Source organism: Pipistrellus hanaki (genome assembly GCF_964339955.1).
Source record: "Pipistrellus hanaki genome assembly, chromosome: 4".
NCBI classification, from domain to species: domain Eukaryota; kingdom Metazoa; phylum Chordata; class Mammalia; order Chiroptera; family Vespertilionidae; genus Pipistrellus; species Pipistrellus hanaki.
The window spans coordinates 56,636,411-56,655,277 of record NC_140506.1 but is presented as its reverse complement, the minus strand read 5'-3'; the positions used below and the strand labels follow the sequence as shown (position 1 = coordinate 56,655,277).

The window sequence follows — 18,867 nt, the reverse complement described above, 5'->3', positions numbered from 1 at the left end:
CTCATTTTTGCTGATGTCACTCTAAAGCTATGATTCTAATAGCTCAGGTCCTCTCACTCCTTGGTCAATCTCCTTCTAATTTAATGCACACACAACTTTATGTGCATTAGAGTCACCTGGAAGGCTTGGTAAAATACAGATTGGTTTTTTACCTCACACCTAGGGTTTCCAATTCAGACCTGAGGTTGAACATAACTGAGAACTTTCATGTTTAAAACATTTCCAGGTAATGCTGAGGCTATGGGTCTGGGGGATCACTCTTTAAGAACCATTGCATTACATAATGTGATATTTTCAACCCATTGCCTTAGGAAGTTCTTCTCACTTCAGAATCAATAATAATACATGTAAGTCAATAATACACATTATCTCTCTAATCGCATAATTCAATATATAAGCTAATATGTATTTAATACTACATGCTAAGGATGGTATGCTTTACAGTTATTAGGTTACTTTAATCTATACAATGACTCATTGGTAGGAGTTCTTACTTTCCAGATATTTAAATTGAAATTGAACCTAGAGAGGTAAGTAGATTGCCCAGAGAGTAACAGATTAGTTCTGATGCATTGGGTGACTTTAGTTGTCACATGCATGCAGAATTAAAAATAATGCCTCACATGGTGAGAAAGTGATTCCTATTTTGGTTCTATTTTACTATCCTTTGATTACATCATGATAAAAATGCCATTTATATGCTTGGTCTTTAATATATGTCTAATTTTGATAACTTACCTTTAGGCTCAGAGATTCCAGTAGGCAATAGTTTCTAGCTAGAACTTAAAAATATGGTTTTCTTTCCACTTCCACTTACGGTACTTTCAATTTAGGATAATTGATGGAGGTTTCCGTTTTTAGTTTCCCTCTTAATGAAATGGAAAAATGCATGTATTTAAAGAAAATAATAAATACTTCAAGTAGTATACACAGATATGGTATTAAAAAAAATTGACATTTGGGAAACCTTCCCCTCAACTAACATGTTAGTATAACCAATTAGGTCAACATGCAATATCCTAAAGGGAGATCGGGGAAGTTTGATTAAATTATGAATTCTCTTTTCAAGAGGGAGAGGTTGGGATGAAAAAGAGCCACAGTTTCTAGAGCAACATATATAAAGCAGATAAATTTCGAGTGGGAAATGGTTCCTTCATAAGAAATGTACTACAGGGATGGACTGAGATTTAGATTTGGTTTCACAGTATGTCTAGCAAATTCTCATAACTTAAATTTCTATAGTAAATTTTGGATAATTTGTTTTAAACAAACAAACAAACAAACAAAAAACAACAACCTAGTTTTGATTCACTGGGAAGAGATTTTTGCAGTTCCAGGAACCGCAGAAGTAATAGGGCCCTGCATTCTTGGTGGAGGAAGTGCGCTAAATATATCCTGGACGCTGGGCTTGTGTGTGGAGGGTGTGGTGGGGGTTGGGAATAAGATGGGAAGAGAAGAGGTCTGTAATCAGAGATGCGGACATGTTCAGGATGTAAAGAGGACTCGTGCGGAACGAAGAAACAATTTAGCATCATTGACGTGATTAAACTGTTGGCCGAGTTTAAATTAAGCAAGGTGTTTAGGGACTACAGCTGTTGTGTTTATTTTAGTTGCATGTGATGGGAGCTGTTACTTCCCAGCTTGACAACCTATCAGCCTCAAGATGCAAACTGGAGGGCTCTGGTCGGGCCAAGGCCCTAAAGAGCAAACGCAGCAGGCCTCTCCCATCACCCGCCCCAGATCCAACAGAATCAGAACTGAGGGAGCCGGGATAAGACTGCAGGGTTATGTGGACATAGACTCTGCGTGGGCAAACGTGCCCTCCCTCCGTCTTTTTTTTTTTTTTTTTTTTTTTTTTTTTTCCTTCTTGTACCGCTCCTATCTCAACTGCAACGGAGTGAACATTATGCCAAGAGACCTTCACCTTGTTCATTAGGTTCCCGGTGGAATTAGGATTGACTTTTAATTGCCTCCATTCTGGTTGTTTCTGAAGCTGCGCCAGCCTGCCTTAATGCCCCACACCCTTCCCTTTCCTAGAGACCCCACCCTCCTCTCCCAGCCCTAACCACAAAGGCAGCGCCGCTCCGGCCCAGGACGGAGCCTCGCCCCTCCCCCGGAACGTCGCAGTGCCGCAGGGGAAGGAGGCGGGCCCGGGCGCGGGCGTGGGGTGGGAACGAGCGGGGCTGCGTCCTTCCTCTCTCTCTCTCTTTCTCTCTCTCTCTCTCTCTCTCTCTCTCTCCGGCCAATCTGAGGAGTCCCCCAGCCCGAGGAGGGCGGACCTGGGCGCGGAGACGCACCAAGTACTTCTCCCCTTTTTCTGCCACGTCCCGACCACTGACGTGCGCCCACTCCTGAGCCTGCGATTGGATATGTGGGTTTTCCAGCTCCGCTAGGAGCCTTTCAAGCCCATTGGCCGGCGCTGACTTGGGGGCGGGGCTTGCGTGCCCGCCTCCTCCGCCCGGACCGCGGCGCGAGGGGCGGGACTCGCCGCCGCCGCCGCCTCAGCTTCCGCCGCCGCCGTCGCCGCCGCCACCGCGGGCTCCGCCACCTGCCACTGCGCGTTGGGCGGGGGAGGAGCCGGAGGCGGAGAAGAAGGCGGTGGTGGCGGGTGGAGGATCGAGCGCTGTTCTCGCTCCGGAGCCGCTGCTGCACAGTTCGGTGAGGGGATTTTTTTTGTTTTGTTTTTTTTTTTAAATCTGGCTTGTTCTGATGTTGGTGATAGCAGGGTCGGGCGAGGAAATTGCTGCCTTTCCCTTCTTCCTCTCCTAATGTCTGTCCAGAGGGAGCGGGGCCTATCTCTGGTCCGCTGCGCCGGCCATGGTGGGTGGGGTTGGTAGCTGTTCCGAGGCCTCCTTGCCTCCTGGGCCCTGTCCAGCCGGGACCCGGCACCGCACCGGCGTCCCGGCGGGTGACATCGGTTGGTGTCGGAGGAGGTCTCCACCGTCCGCTTTCCCCGGGGCCTCGTTTGCTGTCCTTGGTGCCTCGGCCAAGGACCCCGCTGCCTGCCTTTCTCCCCACACTGGCGACTGAATGAGTCCCCCCTCACTGACACCCCCGCCGCCTTTTCTGTCCATCTCCAGTCGCCCCGCGTAGAGCTGGTCCCTCTTAGGGCCTAGGCCTCGGCCCCCTCTCCCGGGAGCCCGCCCGCCCGCCGCCCGCGCCCCGCTGGCGCTGTGTGCATTCGCCCCCATCACCCCCGAGGCGCAGGCTCGCAGTCGCGCTTGGCCCGGTGGCAGCAGCACCATTTCATCAGTGCTTCTCCCCAGAAAAGATGTCAGGTCACAGCACGCCTCTGGCAGAGCCAGCTTCAGTTGTGGCCTCCCAAAGATTATACTGCTTTTACATCATTGTGCACACATTCAAAATGGTGAGTGTAAAGCCTCTCCGACCAAGTTCAAGAAAAGGGGAGGAGATAGTTTTGTTGCAGCCAGGAAGAAGAACCTGGGTAGGAGGTGCCCCTCTCCAGACATTATCTTTCTTTCTTATTTATTTACATGCTCATCGACACTGCTGTGAATCTGTGGGTTCTGTGAAGTCCACGATTTTCACCAAAGGCCTACTATGTTGTTCTTTTTATCACGAACTATTTGATCTGTTACATTTTTTTTTTAAATGGCAGTCACTTCTGCTGAAGACGACAGACCATTTGAAGAGTATGTGAACAAGCATGAAGATAAATAAACGTTTGAGCTGTGTGTTTTTTTCCAGTTTTCAATTTGTCTTATGAAACTCGTGTCTTTTTATATGCAACACCTTTAGTTTTTAACAATTAAATGACATGCAAACTTGATGTAAAATTCAGCAATATAGAAAAATAATGATGAGGTGAAATGGGAGCATTTCATCCCTCAGTCCCATTTTACTGTGGAGAGTTAACAATTTACATTCATCTTTCTAAATGCACTTTTAAACACATATGCATACACATAAAGTTGTTTGGGAGGATGGTATACCAAACACATTGATATATCACTTGCTTTCTTTACTTAATTATATATCTTGGACATCTTTACTTGTTACATATAGGTCTCTTTAATACTTTTTAAAAAAGGCTAAGTGATACTGGTTTGGATAGGCTAGAATTTATTTAACGATATCTCTTACTGAAAGACATTTAAATTAGTTTCTTTTTGCTGTCACAAATAATGCTTTCTTTAAAAGCCAACTTTAAAATTTATTGATGTTTTTAATTACAAACTTTAAATCTTTCTGACTTTTGCCAAAACCGGTTTGGCTCACTGGATAGAGCATCGGCCTGCTGGCTGAAAGGTCCAGATTTGATTCTGGTCAAGGGTATGTACCTTGGTTTCGGGCACATCCCCAGTAGGGGGTGTGCAAGAGGCAGCTGATCGATGATTCTCTCCCATTGATGTTTCTAACTCTGTCCCTCTCTCTTCCTCTGTAAAAAATCAATAAAATATATTTTAAAAAATCTTTCTGACTTTTAAAAACACAGTACTGGAGAATATAAGGTTCTTCTACCCCTTCCTCAAGTTCTATCTTCAGCGTCAACTCTTCAGGAAACTTCCTCTGTATGTGATTATTACTGGAGCATGGATTCCTAGAAATGGAATTGCTGGGTTAAAGAGTATGCATACTTTAAATTTGATAACCATTTCTTCCTCATTTTTTCCAAAGTTATTTATTACTGTTTTTATGCATTTCTTCTCCAGAAGAACTTTAGACTCAACTTGTAAATTAAATTAAAAAAATCTTTACGTACTACATAGCCATGGTTATTGTGTTGTTTTTTAATAAGTCTTGAAATCTGATGAGTCTCCAACATTCTTTATCAAAATCTTTTTGGCCATTTTACTAGAAGTTCTTTTGCTTTTCGACATATATTTTTTAGATGTGATAGGATTTTTACAAAAAGTGCCAAGGAGATTTTCAGTTAGATTGTATTGATTATATTCATCAATTAGGAATTGACATCTCAATATTGAATCTTCCAATTAATGAACACAAGACACCTTCATTTATTTAAATCTTGTTTGATTTCTTTCATCAGCATACAGGTGTATACTGGGGAAAAAAATCTAATTTTTGTTAAGATTCATACCCAGGCATTTCATTACTTCTGATACCAGTTAAAATTTATTATGCAATTGTTCATTGATAGTAAACAGGTTTATAGTTTTTTGTATACCTTGAATCTGGCAACCTTGCTAAATTCACTGAAATCTAGTAAGGATTTTTTTTATTGTTTCTTTGGCATTTTCCTATGTAAATAATGATGCCATTTGCAAACAAAGAACAGTTTTATTTCGTTGTTTTCACTGTGTGTGTACAACCCTCTTACTCTCCCCTCCTCCCCCCCTTATTTCATTGGCTAGGGATTTCCAGTATGATATTAAACAGGAATGGTGAGCAGCAGATATTTTGTCTTGTTCCTTACCTTAAGAGGAAAACTTTTGTTCTTTAAGTATAATGGGCCTTTGCCGAAACCGGTTTGGCTCAGTGGTAGAGCGTTGGTCTGTGGACGGAAAGGTCCCAGGTTCGATTCCGGTCAAGGGCATGCACCTTGGTTGTGGGCACATCCCTGGTAGGGGGTGTGCAAGAGGCAGCTGGTTGATGTTTCTCTCTCATCGATGTTTCTAACTCTCTATTCCTCTCCCTTCCTCTCTGTAAAAAAAATCAATGAAATATATTTTAAAAATAAGTATAATGGGCTTTTTATCAATCAATTATATATAGTTACACTAAGTGTAATAGGTCTTTTATCAAGTTAAGGATGTTCCCATTCTGTTCCTAGATTGCTGAGTTTTTATTATGAGTGGTCATTGAGTTTGCTCAAACTTTCTTGCTATATTTATCGAGGTGATCATATAGTTTATCTTCTTTGGTCTGTTAATAAGATGAATTACATTCATTTGTTTTCAAATGTTGAATCAACCTTGCATTCTCTAGGTGTACCTCCCTTGGACAGTTGGAGGTGATTACTCCTGCAGGGGAGGGCAGTTAGTGGTGACTCGGTCAGCAGACAAGGGAAGTTGGGGCAAACAGGCTGGCAGGGGAGCAGTTAGTCATCAATCAGGCTGGCATGGGAGTGGTTAGGGGGTGATCAGGCTGGCAGGCAGACGCAGTTAGGGGCAATCAGGAAGGCAGGCAGGCGAACAGTTGGGAGCCAGCAGTCCTGGATTGTGAGAGGGATCCCAGAATGGAGAGGGTGCAGGCTGGGCTGAGGGATACCCCTCTACCCTGTGCACGAATTTTGTGCACCGGGCCTCTAGTTTTCATATGTTAGTGGATTTAATTTGCTACTATTGTGTTGAATACTTTTTGTATCTATATTCATGAAAGATGCTTTTTCATAATTTTTGGTATCAGAATGATGCTGTCCTTATATACAATAGTTGGAAAGGGTTTCTTCTTGTATTTTCTGAAAAATTTTGGATAGGCTTAATACTTGTTTCATAAATGTTCATTAGAGTTTGCAAATGACCATCTAGATCAGTGATTCCCAAAGTGGTCTATATCGACCCCCAGGGGTCTATGACAACCTGCAAGGGGTCTACGTCAGCGAAAAAAAAATTTGGGGGTCCATGAAATGAAAATGGGGGTCCACGATAGTGGATCTCAACAAACACTGATAGTACCTATTTACTTACATCATATTATCTTATAATATAAAAACATATAAATTATTTATAAAAGTACCTATGAAGTAAAAAATTTATTATATATGTTTATAAAATTGTGTAAGTTGTAGGATAAAAACCTGCACATAATGATATACCAGTATCATCTTGTTACAAGCATACGCGCAGTAAACATTCTTGCCAATTTTTGTCTCAAAGCTTCGCGAACTTGCACCGACTTGTTCAATTCGTCACTCTATAAATATGAATGTGAGAAAAATATTCCTGAATCTTGAATAGGAAAGTGCTGAGAAAATATTTAAAAAAATATAAACTGGTAGTTTATCATACAAATTATAGTGAATCAGTGTTATTTTGTTTGAGAATGCCGGAGAAAAGTAGGTACATTATTTTTTATTAAATTTTAACACTAAACTTCACTACAGTTAGAAATTTACAAAAAAATCAATATCAGGTAAGTAGGGGGTCTACCCAAAACCGAAAAACATGGCAAGGAGTCTACAGCACAAACAAGTTTGGGAACTTCTGATCTAGATCTAGAGTTTTCTTTATTGAAAGGTTTTAAAGGATAAACAAAATTTTCTTTAATAGGTATAGGATGATTAAGGTGATCTGTTTTTGAAAGCTTCCAGTCTTTGACTATGTGAGTGACCCTTACTATGTGAGCTTTAATAGTTGGTATCTTCCAAGAAATGTACCTAATTCATCTATTCATTGCCATAGCATTTCTTTATTATCCTTTTAATATTTATAGCATCTGTAGTGATGTCCTTTCTTACATTACTGATATTGACAGTGTTCTTGCTATTGTCTTTATGAGTATATTTTCTGATTTATCAAAAATGTTTTGTTTTTACAAAGATCCAGTTTTTTATTTTTAATGCTATTAAAATACATTTTTAATTTTATTGATTTCTGCTCTTTACTATTTCTTTTTGTATGCTTTTGGTTTGAATCTCTATTCTAATTTCTTAAAGTATAAGTTTAGGCCATTGAACTTCTTTTCCTTCTCAGCATTGCTTTAGATATTCTCACAAATTTTGCTATGTTGATACTACAGGCCCTGTGCATGAAATTCATGCACAGGTGCAGACCCTAGCCCTGGCCTATGATTGAAGCATGAGTGTCTGGAGGGGAAGGGCAGGTCTCAGCTGACCTCTGGGCCCTGTGCAGCAACAGGGCCCCCTTTTGCCTGAGTCATGGCACCTGAGTACCCACACAGAGATAACGGTGAGTTAGGCCAGACGCTGTAGGCGAGGGCGCAGCGTGGACCTCTGGGCCATCCAGTGGCGCCGCACGGAAGTTGGGTGGGCAGCATGCTCTCTCCCCGCTGACTTTGTAGACTGGCTCTTGCGATCCCACAGGGAGCCCGATGAGCCTCTGAGGTCCTGGCGGTCATGGCCCGCTCACCCGGAAGAGGCCTTGGGGGTGTGGGGTGGACTTGGGCGCCTGGCACTTGAGCGCAGGGGCTTCCCTGGTGCACAAGTCCTCGCATCCCAGGGGAGGGTAGTAGGGCGAGTGAGAGCAAGCTTGGCAGACACCTCGCATTCTCACTGCACCTCCGTCCCCATCACCCCTGCCCTCAGGTAGCAGGCGAGAGGTTGTAGGCCCCTGCCTGGGTGCCGGGGAGGTTGGTCACCACCACCCACCCCCACTCCCCTGTCCCAGCCTGGAGCCTGGCCCCAATCGGGTGATCAGGGCCTACTGGCTGCTGGTCACCATCTGTGGGGTGATTGGCAGGGCAGTTGGGCCCCAACTTGTACTCACCTTGGCCTGGTGCCACCTGATATTCTCACAAATTTTGCTATGTTGATACTACAGGCCCTGTGCATGAAATTCATGCACAGGTGCAGACCCTAGCCCTGGCCTATGATTGAAGGCTCCACCATCCCACCTGGTCTTACTCTCGTGGAGGCCCATTGGGGCCAGCAGTGCCTCCATGATCACCTGCTGCCAGTGTCGCTGCTGACACCACACCCTGGTGGTCAGCACACGTCATAGTGAGCAGTTGAACTCCCAGTCGAACTCTTGGTCGAGGGGACAGTTTGCATAGTTGGCTTTTATTATATAGGATTTTCTAAGTTCTTATGTGATTTTTGCTTTGATTTGTGGGTTATTTAGAATAGAAGCATATTATTTAATTTTCAAGTATTTAATGACTCTATTCTTTAACAATTGATTTTTATGTTTAATTTTGTTATAAGCGAGTAATATAGAGTATATAATTTCTTTTAAACTCTTCAGAATGTTTTTTATAGCAGAATATGGTTAGACTTGGTAAATGTTCTATGTGTACTTCCAAATATTGTGGATTGTGTTTTTGAGTGAAGTATTCTGTAAATTCTATATTCCATATTAAATGTTAACTTCAATATTTTATATGTTATAATTGTCATGTCAAATTGATTGATGGTGCTTATAAGGTTACCTATTTCCTTATTGAGATTCTACCCACTTGTTCATCACCATAGGAAAAGTTTAAGTCTCCAAATATAATTGTATGTTTATTTTTCCTTTTTATTCTAATAGGTTTTGCTTCATGTATTTTGAACCTGTGTTTAGGTGCATATATATTTAGAATTATATGTCTTTTTGAATTTACTCCTTTGTCTTATATAATACTAGAGGCCCAGCGCATGAAATTGTTCACGGGGAGGGTCCCTAAACCTAGCCTGCATCAGGGCCATCTTCTGCCCACTCACCAGTCCCCAATCCCACCCACTTTTACTCACCCTGGTTCTCATTCACCATTCGGCAATTGAATTCTGTGAACCAGGGGGTTGGGGGGTAGGGTCTGAGAGGTTGTCAGTGCACCTCATAGCAACTAGTCGAGCGGTCTTTCTGGTCATTACTTTCTTATGGTAGCTGGGCTTTTATTATATAGGATTCCTTTTTATCTCAGTAGTATTTCTTCTGCAGTCTACTTTATCTGAAATTAATATTCCCACTACACCTTTCTTTTGATTAGTTTTTGCATTGTACATCCTTTTACTTTGAATTTATGCCTTTATATTTAAAGTGGGTTTGATGTAGACAACTCACTTTTTAAATCCATCCTGACAGTCAGGCTATTTAGTTCAGTTGTTTACACCATTTATGTTTAATGTAATCATTTATGTAAATCTTCCATTTTACTTTCTATTTAACTCATCTGCTTTATGGTCTCTATTTTTGAGCCTATTTTTTCTTTATTTGCTCTTTACTAATATTTATTTTGCTTCTTTAAAAAAGTTATACTTATTTCACTGTGATTTACATTATGCATCTTTAATTACAGTCTGTATTCAAGCAATGTAATACCACTTTTTAAAATAGTGTCAGAGCCTTACAACAGTATGTTTTCATTTTTTCCTTCCTACCTTTTGTACTATTATTGTCATACATTTACTTTTACTTATGCCATAAATAATGATATCTTGCTATTATGTTTGCTCTAGACCTGCACTGTCCAGTATGTAGTCACTAGCCAGTGTGACTGTCTCTTTAGTTGTAGCCATTTTTCAAGTCTGAGTAGCTACAGATAGCTTTTAGCTTTAACATTGAACTTTGTAAGATATAGAATATTTCTGTCTCACAAAGTTCTATCAGACAGTGCTGCTGTACACAGTTCTGTTTTGAAGTGACTAAAAATAAGAAAAAATGTTTTACATTTACCTTCAATTTAATTATTTTTAGAGTTCTTCAGGTCTTTGTAGAATCAAGTGTCTGTTCTTTTTGCCTGAAGAACTTTATTTCACATTTCTTGCAGTTCAGATCTACTGATGACCAAGTTTATTGGATTGACTTAAAATGCTTTATTTTACCTTTTCTTCTAAAAGATTATTTTGTTTGGTACAGAATTCGTGTTTACAGTGTTTTCCTAATACATATCACTTTAAGGATGACACTATATACTCTTTGGCTTGCATTGTTTCTGATAAGTTAGTTGCAATCCCTCTCTCCATTAAATGTTCCCTTTGGTTTTTATAGTAGATTGAATATGATTTGTCATGCGTGTATATGTGTTCTGTATTTATCCTCATTTTTGTGGTTCATCACTGAGCTTCTCAGATGTATGGTTTGATCTTTGAATTATATTTAGAAAATTCTCAGCATTTTCTTCTAATATATTTTCTGTACCATTTACTATTTTCCTGTAGGATTCCAGTGACACATGTGGTACTTCATTTGCTACAGTTCCACAATTCTTGGAGGTTTTGTTCGCTGTCCTCCCGTTCCTGCTCACCCCTCCTCCCTTTGACACACACACACACACACACACACACACACACACACTCATACACACACACACTTTTAAAAAATTACTTCGTATCTCAGTTTGGGCAATTTGTCATGACCTGTTTTGAAGCTCATTTATACTTTCCTTGACTGGTCTTTTTATGAGCCCATAAAATACATTCCTCATCTCTGTTAATGTGTTCTTTACTTCTTGCATTTTCATCTTCTTGAAATCTGTGATGTTTCCTAACCCTACTCCAGGAGTAAAGGCCCTTTCTCTTTTACTTATCCCCTAGCCAAAATGGAGGACAGTGTTTATTGCCCTCCTAGTGATTTCATTCCCCCGCCCCCCTTCCCCCCCCCCCCCCCCCAACCCCGAGGAGTTAGAATTTAGGTAGGGTTTCATTCTTTTCCCACATTGGCAGTCACTTCCTTTCTTCCACCACTGAAAAATAGCTTCTTTAGTCTCCCAGCTTGTTTCCAGTCTTTTTAGCACCCAGTAGGGATCTGTGGATAAGAGTTTGTGAGGGACTGCTAACTTTCTATATATTTGCAATTCTCAAGAGATTCTATTCTCTTTATCTAACCCACATTTTATCTTTACCTGCAATGTAATTGCCTGACAGAAGGAAAATTAGACACTCTGTAGAGGGAAGTAAATTATCCAGAGCCTATAGAAAATCACATCCAGCATTCAGGAAGGATGCATTTTTTAATTTCTAGGGGAACTTGTAAGAGTTCACATATACATCTACATACACTCACACTTAGAAATTATTCAGTTGACTTAGTTATCCATTCAACCAAAGTGACAAAAGAGTTCAAAGACAAATCCAGAAAGTTACATAATTGTAAAAGAGTTTTGTTCTTTTAAGAGAAAAGACAGTGATTTTCTTAGTAATCAGACTTGATAAAAACATTATGAAGGCCAGGAAATATTTTCATAAGACACAGTATCTTTGTTTCCAATGCAGATTACATTAAAAGTTAAATAGAACTACAACCCTTTGTTTTTGTTTTTAATTTCTTAGTAAGAGCAGGCCAATAATCTAAAAACAGGTGATCATATCAATAGATGCAGAAAAAGCATTCAACAAAATCCACCACCCATTTTTTATAAAAACTCTCAAAAAAGTGGAGATAGAGGGAGCATATCTCAACATGATAAAGGCCATATGTGACAAACCCACAGTCAACATCATACTCATGGCAAAAACTAAAACCATCTCTCCTAAGACCAGGAATAAGACAGGAATGCCCATTTCACCACTCTGTTCGACATAGTACTGGAAGTGCTAGACATAGTGATCAGACAAGAAGAAATAAAAGACACCCAAATTGGAAGAAAAGAAATAAAATTGTAATTATTCGCAGATGACATGATATTGTACATAGAAAACCTCAAAGACTCCATCAAAAAACTACTAGACTTAAATATAAAACAAAACAAAAGACCTGTTCTTTCACCAGAGGAAACCAAATTCTAATTTTGCATCAGGATATTTTGGATATTAAAACTTTACCTTGTCTTTAAACTTAAATAGATTCTAGTCTTAACATTACTACACATAAAATTCCTTTCTCAAAATTCATTTTCTACAAACTTGCAAGTCTCTATCTATTCAGCTATTGTCCTACCAGTAACAGTCATTGTACTTTGGGACAAAATTTTCTTTTTTCCTTTATAAAACATAATAAAATATGTCCATATTTTTCCTTATCCAAAAACGCATTCTATTTTCTTTTCCTACTTTTCATCTACATGCATTTTTCTTTCACCCTGATTATTTCTGATAGTTTTAATTACTTATTAATTAGTTTACTAATTAGATTATTTTTAACCCCTAAGCTAGTGGAAAATAAGTGAGCAATTGTGGGCTGGAAAATTTGTAAATACATTTTATAATTATTAGAAGTATATTCTTCCTCATAGTAAAAGTCTCGTTTTGGGTCAAAACATGTCTATTCATAGACCCAAATGTCTTCTGTAAAAAATCTAAAAACTATAAGTAGATAAACTTACGTTTAGCATTTAATATTTATTTTGGAAATGCTTTAGATATAAATGAATATCCATTATTTGGTTTAACTTAGTATAAACTTTTATTTGTTTAACCAATGTACTTGCTTTTAAAAATTATGATTGGTTTAGATATTAAAGAACTATTCACCAATTTAAGTTATTTTTCTTATTGACAAATTCTGAAGATATACCTGCTTTTATTAAGTCAAGAAATGTAAACTGCTGGAACCGGTGTGGCTCAGTGGATAGAGCGTCGGCCTGCGGACTGAAGGGTCCCAGGTTTGATTCTGGTCAAGGGCATGTACCTTGGTTGCAGGCACATCCCTAGAGGGAGGTGTGCTGGAGACAGCTGGTCGATGTTTCTCTCTCATCGATGTTTCTAGCTTTCTATCCCTCTCCTTTCCTCTCTGTAAAAAAAAATCAATAAGATATATTAAAAAAAAAAAAGAAAGAAAGAAAGAAAGAAAGAAAGAAAGAAAGAAAGAAAGAAAAAAGAAAAGATAGAAAAGAAATGTAAACTAACCTTTTTTTTTTTTTTTCTTTTAATCAAAGAGTATCTTAGATCATGTGAACTTAAAAAAACATTTGGGCTGCCCAGCCAGTGTGGCTTAGTAGTTGAGCACCAATGTGTGAATCAGGAGGTCACAGTTCCATTCCCAGTCAGGGTGCATGCCTAGGTTGCAGGCTTGATCTCCAGTAGGGGGTGTGCAAGAGGCAGCCCATCAATGATTCTCTCTCAACATTGATGTTTCTCTCTGTGTTTTCTCTCCCTTCCTCTCTGAAATCAGTTTTAAAAAATTTTGGTTAATTTCTATAATTCTGAGAGAATAGTGTTTATATATACTTTTTACAAATTCATTTTGGCAATACCAAAATGGCAATACAATTTAGAGATAGAAAAATATCTATAACATACTGACATAAACATATAGGAAGACATAACCAGAGATCTTAGAGTTTTGTTTAAAATACTTATCCATGTATCATGTATAAAACTCAAAAGTAGGGGGATAATGTTTATGTTTCTGGCAGATGAACTAAGTTAAGGTTACTTGCTCAGATGGCCAGTGCTTTACTGAAGAATTTATTTGCATACAGTGAGGATCCTTTAGAACTGTTTTTAGATTGATTAGAAGCTTCTATTCAAAGAATGCATTTCATTGTTTCATTGTGGTTTGGAATCCTCTCTTTTAAGGATGCTCCTTAAGGTGGACCTATCTAAGTTAAAGGTTCTCCAGAGTGGCCACTACATTTTCAAAAGTTCACCCATTTTCCAAAAGGCATAAGATTCTGGTCCAGCCGAAACCAGTTTGGCTCAGTGGTAGAGCATCGGTCTGGGGACTGAAAGGTCCCAGGTTCGATTCCGGTCAAGGGCATGTACCCGAGTTGCGGGCACATCCCCAATAGGGGGTGTGCAAGAGGCAGCTGGTCGATGTTTCTCTCTCATCGACATTTCTAGCTCTCTATCATTCTCCCTTCCTCTCTGTAAAAAATCAATAAAATATATTTAAAAAAAAAAAAAGATTCTGGTCCATTGACCAGATAGAACTCATCTTTGCTTTTAGATAAGTCAGAAAGTTCAAAACTTTGAACATGTTTTGTTATGTTTTATAAAGGAAAAAAGAAAAATTTGTTCTAAAGTAATTCCAATGTTGGAGTTTGGAATCAAGAGAGACTTAGTATCAAACGCCAGTACTATTGGTGAGAAAGCAGTGAGCTCAGTGGCATCTGTGGGTTACCAGCACCTGTTTGCTTATCTGACACCTTGGAGTCACTGGAGGACTTTGGATCCCACTTCTGATGCCATGCACTGTCAACAGTTCAGAAATAGCAGAAGTAAAACCAGTGAATCACTGAAGTGGTAGTAATCAGTAAAAGTTTATTATATACACACCAAAAAGAAATCTGTAAACAAGGAGCATTCAAACCAAAACATGGATTTAGACTCAGGGGTATATTGTTACAAAGCAAGTTATGTAGTGAGAAAATTATTGGTTACAATACAGATGCTCCTTGACTTACGAGTAGATTATATCCTGATAAATCCACCATAAGTTGAAAAAAACATAAGTGGAAAATGCATTTAATACATCTAGCCTACCAAACATCATTGCTTAATCTAGCTTATCTTAAATGTGCTCAGAACAGTTACAGTAGCCTACAGTTAGGCAAACTCGTCTAACAAAGCCTATTGTTGAATATATCATGTCATTTATTGAATGCCATATCTCCAAGAAATGCAACAGAGTACATTGTAAAATATTGGTTGTTATCCTGGCGATCATGTGTCTGACTGGGAGGTGCAACTCTCTACCCCTGCCCAGCATCACAAGAGAGTATCACATAGCTAGACTCGGAAAGGATCAAAATTTGAAGTAAAGTTTCTACTGAGTTCATATTAATTTCACCCCATCGTAAAGTTGATAAATTGTAAGTCAGGGCTATCATAAAAATGACCCAGGTCAATTTAGCCTGATAAAATAAGCTAAATTAAGCTTTGTTTGTATGACTAAACTGGTTTTGTCTGTTCAGGGAATATTCAAGTCTAATCGCTATTTTTTATTCTAACACAACCAAAATAATGTGAAATAAAATTAGAAAAGTACATTTAGAATAGCATCAAAATATGTAAGATACCTAAAAATAAATTAATAAAATTTGGGCAGAATTTTTTTATTATTATTATTGACTTTTTACTGAGAGGAAGGAAGAGAGATAGTTAGAAACATCAATCAGCTGCCTCCAGCACACCCCCTACTGGGGATGTGCCTGCAACCAAGGTACATGCCCTTGACCGGAATCGAACCTGGGACCTTTCAGTCCTCAGGCCGACACTCTATCCACTGAGACAAACCGGTTTCGGCTTGGGCAGAATTTTTTACACTGAAAATTTCAAAGCAGTGCTGAGACATTTTAAAATACTTAAATAAATGGAGAAATATTCCATCTTTATGTAGTAGGAAACTCAGTATTGGTAAAATATCAATTTCCCCAAAATTGAGCTATAGTGTCAGTAGAAATCCCAGAATTTTTTATTGGTTAAATGGATTCCGAAGTTTATATAAAAAATGTAAATGTCTCAGATGTCAAAACTTATTATGAAGTAATATTAATTAAGTCATTTTGTATTAGAACAACAGTTTTCAAACTGTGTGCAGTGGCACACTGATGTGCCTCAGGAATTTTTAAAACATGCAATAACTGACTAGTCAAGTGCATTGACCTCTTCCTGTAGGCCTCACATATCTAGTTTCTTGGTTTATGACAAAAGCTTCACTGAAGTTAAGAGAAAGCATTTATTTTTAATCAACTATTAGGTAAACTGGATATCTGTATTAAAAAAAGAACATATTTAAAAGTTCATTTGAGTTAGATAATGTATCTATGTGTATAAGCTAAAATTATCCAGCTTCTAGCAGAAAATCAAAGAGGATATCTTGACTTTGGAGTAGGCAAAATTTGTTAGAGCACAAATTAATAAGTTAGAACACATAATATTAAGAATTTATATTTATCAATACACCATTGAGAAAGAAAAAGCAAGCAATATACCGGTACTGCAAGAATTTATTCATAATAAATAAATCTTATGGAGCACTTGTGTAAGTAACTGTTACAAATCAAAAAGGAAAAGGCACAAACAACCCAATTTTTAAAATATGCAAAGTAAGCATATTTTGAAGGAAGATATCACAAAGGAAGATGTCTAAGAGGCCAATATGCATAGGTTAAGGTGCTCTACATTATTACTTATCAGGGAAATGTCACAATGCAGAACCATCACACCCCTACCAGAATGGCCCAAATTAGAGACTGACAATACAAGTGTTGCCAAGGATGTGAAACAACTGGTGCTCTTCTATTTTGCTGGTGGGAATATAAACTGTTTCAGCCATTTTGGAAAACTAACAGTAGCTGTTATAGCTAAATATAGCTCTATATTGTGAGTCCAGTTTGTATGTACCCAGAAAGGTAAAACATAAAAACCATCTACAAGGATGTATCTGAAGCAGTGAACCTCAGAAATATTTTGTTGAGCAAAAGTAGGTAGCCACAAATGAATTTATACTGTATGATTCCACTTATATGAAGTTTAAAATAGAAAAAAAATAATTTGGGGTAATAGAAGCCAGGAAAATGGTTGCCTCTGTGTTGGTAGGAGTTAATTACTTAGAAGGGGCAAATGAAAATCTTCTGAAGTGATGGTAGTGTTTAATATCTTGAACTAGTAGTATTAATTCATATGTATATGTGTTTAAAAATTAATTGAACTACAATGTGTGCTTAAGAGTTTTGTACTTCATTATTGTAAATAACTAATTCTTCAACAAATGAGTGCAAAGAAAAGGAAATATTTTAAAAGTTTTACCATGAAAATTTCCAAACAAATTTCTAGAGTACAAAAAACTCTGAATACACATTATCTTGTTTCAACATTATGCCTTTTTTTAAATCTCCCAATCTCCTCCACACTCAAATATGCCTTTTTTTGATAGCACAAATTTAACTGCATCAATATCAGATTTAATTTATTTTGAGCACTTTTTTTTACTTTTACTATTAAATGTAATTGCAACATTGAATTTTTCTATTTTTCTATTTTCCTATACCTTTGTTTTTTGTTTTCCTGGCTTAGATGTGGAAGTAAATCTCTGCTGCTGCCTTATGCTGCACTAATTTGACTTGTGTATCTCAAAGGAGGTTGGGCCTTTTTATTTGTGCTACATCTGAATCTTAATATTTTTTAACCTAAATGAAAGAGAAATTTGAGGAATACTCTTCATCTTTTTTAATGGATTGGGACTTTATCTTTTATCTCAATTATTTTTGACTACACTTAAAATTTTTTTTCTTCCCTAGCCAATTTTACTTCCATTAAGCCATAGAAAAAGTTAATTGTCAGTGTATTGCGTATATGTTCATTCAATTCTTTCTTTACAGATTTCTCTCTGTAGGTAGATTTTTTAAAGCAGTATTTTATAACATTTTTTAAACAGCATAACTTAAAAACATTTGGTGAAATAAAAGCGTCACCATAACAAATTGGAAATTCATTTTTTGGATATTTTTGTATAAACTTTGGGGATTATCCAAATATCTGTTCCTGATTACATTTATTTTATGTTTCACATGTTTTTAATGTAATTTGCACTATATCAATGCTGAGTTTATTGTTCCTCTTTTATAATAGTTTACAGTAGTTTTCAGAGAAGAATAGTATTTAAGCAAGGTTAGCTTTTTATCAGAATACCTATGAGTGTTACCAGAGGTAGCAAACCCATTTCATCTCAGAAGGTTAACATTTGTACTTTAAGTTTTCTCTCTCTGATTTAATTATAACTTTTACAGTTGTCTGACTGAAGAATTTGATAGTCACATTCTGTAAGTTTTCTTATGTAGCAGTCTATAACTTAAAAATCTAATGATTGAGACTTCCTGTAACTAATTTTAGTAATGTCCCCAGTTGTTTATAGTTATGTATAAGAATATTATCACTTCAGCCCTTAGTTATTGTATATCTACTAATTACATCTACTTGATTATTTTGTAGTTTTGTATATGTACAAGCAACCACTTGTGCTTGTGGCTAGAAGATATGAAAAATCCAGAGGTAGATTTAAAAGTATGTAAAAGTGAGAAGAATTTAAGTACAAGCTTAAATTGCTTAAATTGTTATTCAAAATAGATGCTTATTAATCTCTTGGAATATTTACTTTGCTTTAGCAACTGAAAATAGATGAAATAATGTTTGTAGGTTAAGTTGAAGTATAATTGGTTCCTCTCTCTCTCTCTCTCTCTCTCTCTCTCTCTCTCTCTCTATATATATATATATATATATATATATATACATATATATATATGAAAGCTTTCTAGTAGCATTTGTCATTATTACAAATTCATTTTGTCATGAAGTTTATGTTTCTGAATTTATAGCTCAAATATAATAATTATCAAAATTCTGTGACAAAAGAATTCTTTTACTAAAAGGAAATGTAGGCTAGATAATTATAGAAGTTTGTTTTA

At 37.7% G+C, this 18,867-nt stretch overlaps 1 protein-coding gene across 2 annotated transcripts in view; it reads left to right on the top strand.

Annotated features, from left to right (window-relative positions):
• Positions 1 to 2,158: 2,158 nt before the first annotated feature.
• PJA2 (praja ring finger ubiquitin ligase 2) overlaps positions 2,159 to 18,867 on the top strand; it is a 56,834-nt gene continuing 40,125 nt past the window's right edge. For both annotated transcript variants that reach the window (XM_084881055.1, XM_084881054.1), the window contains exon 1: positions 2,159 to 2,658. The gene's annotated coding sequence lies outside the window, so the exon portion shown is untranslated. The remainder of the gene's footprint in view (positions 2,659 to 18,867) is intronic.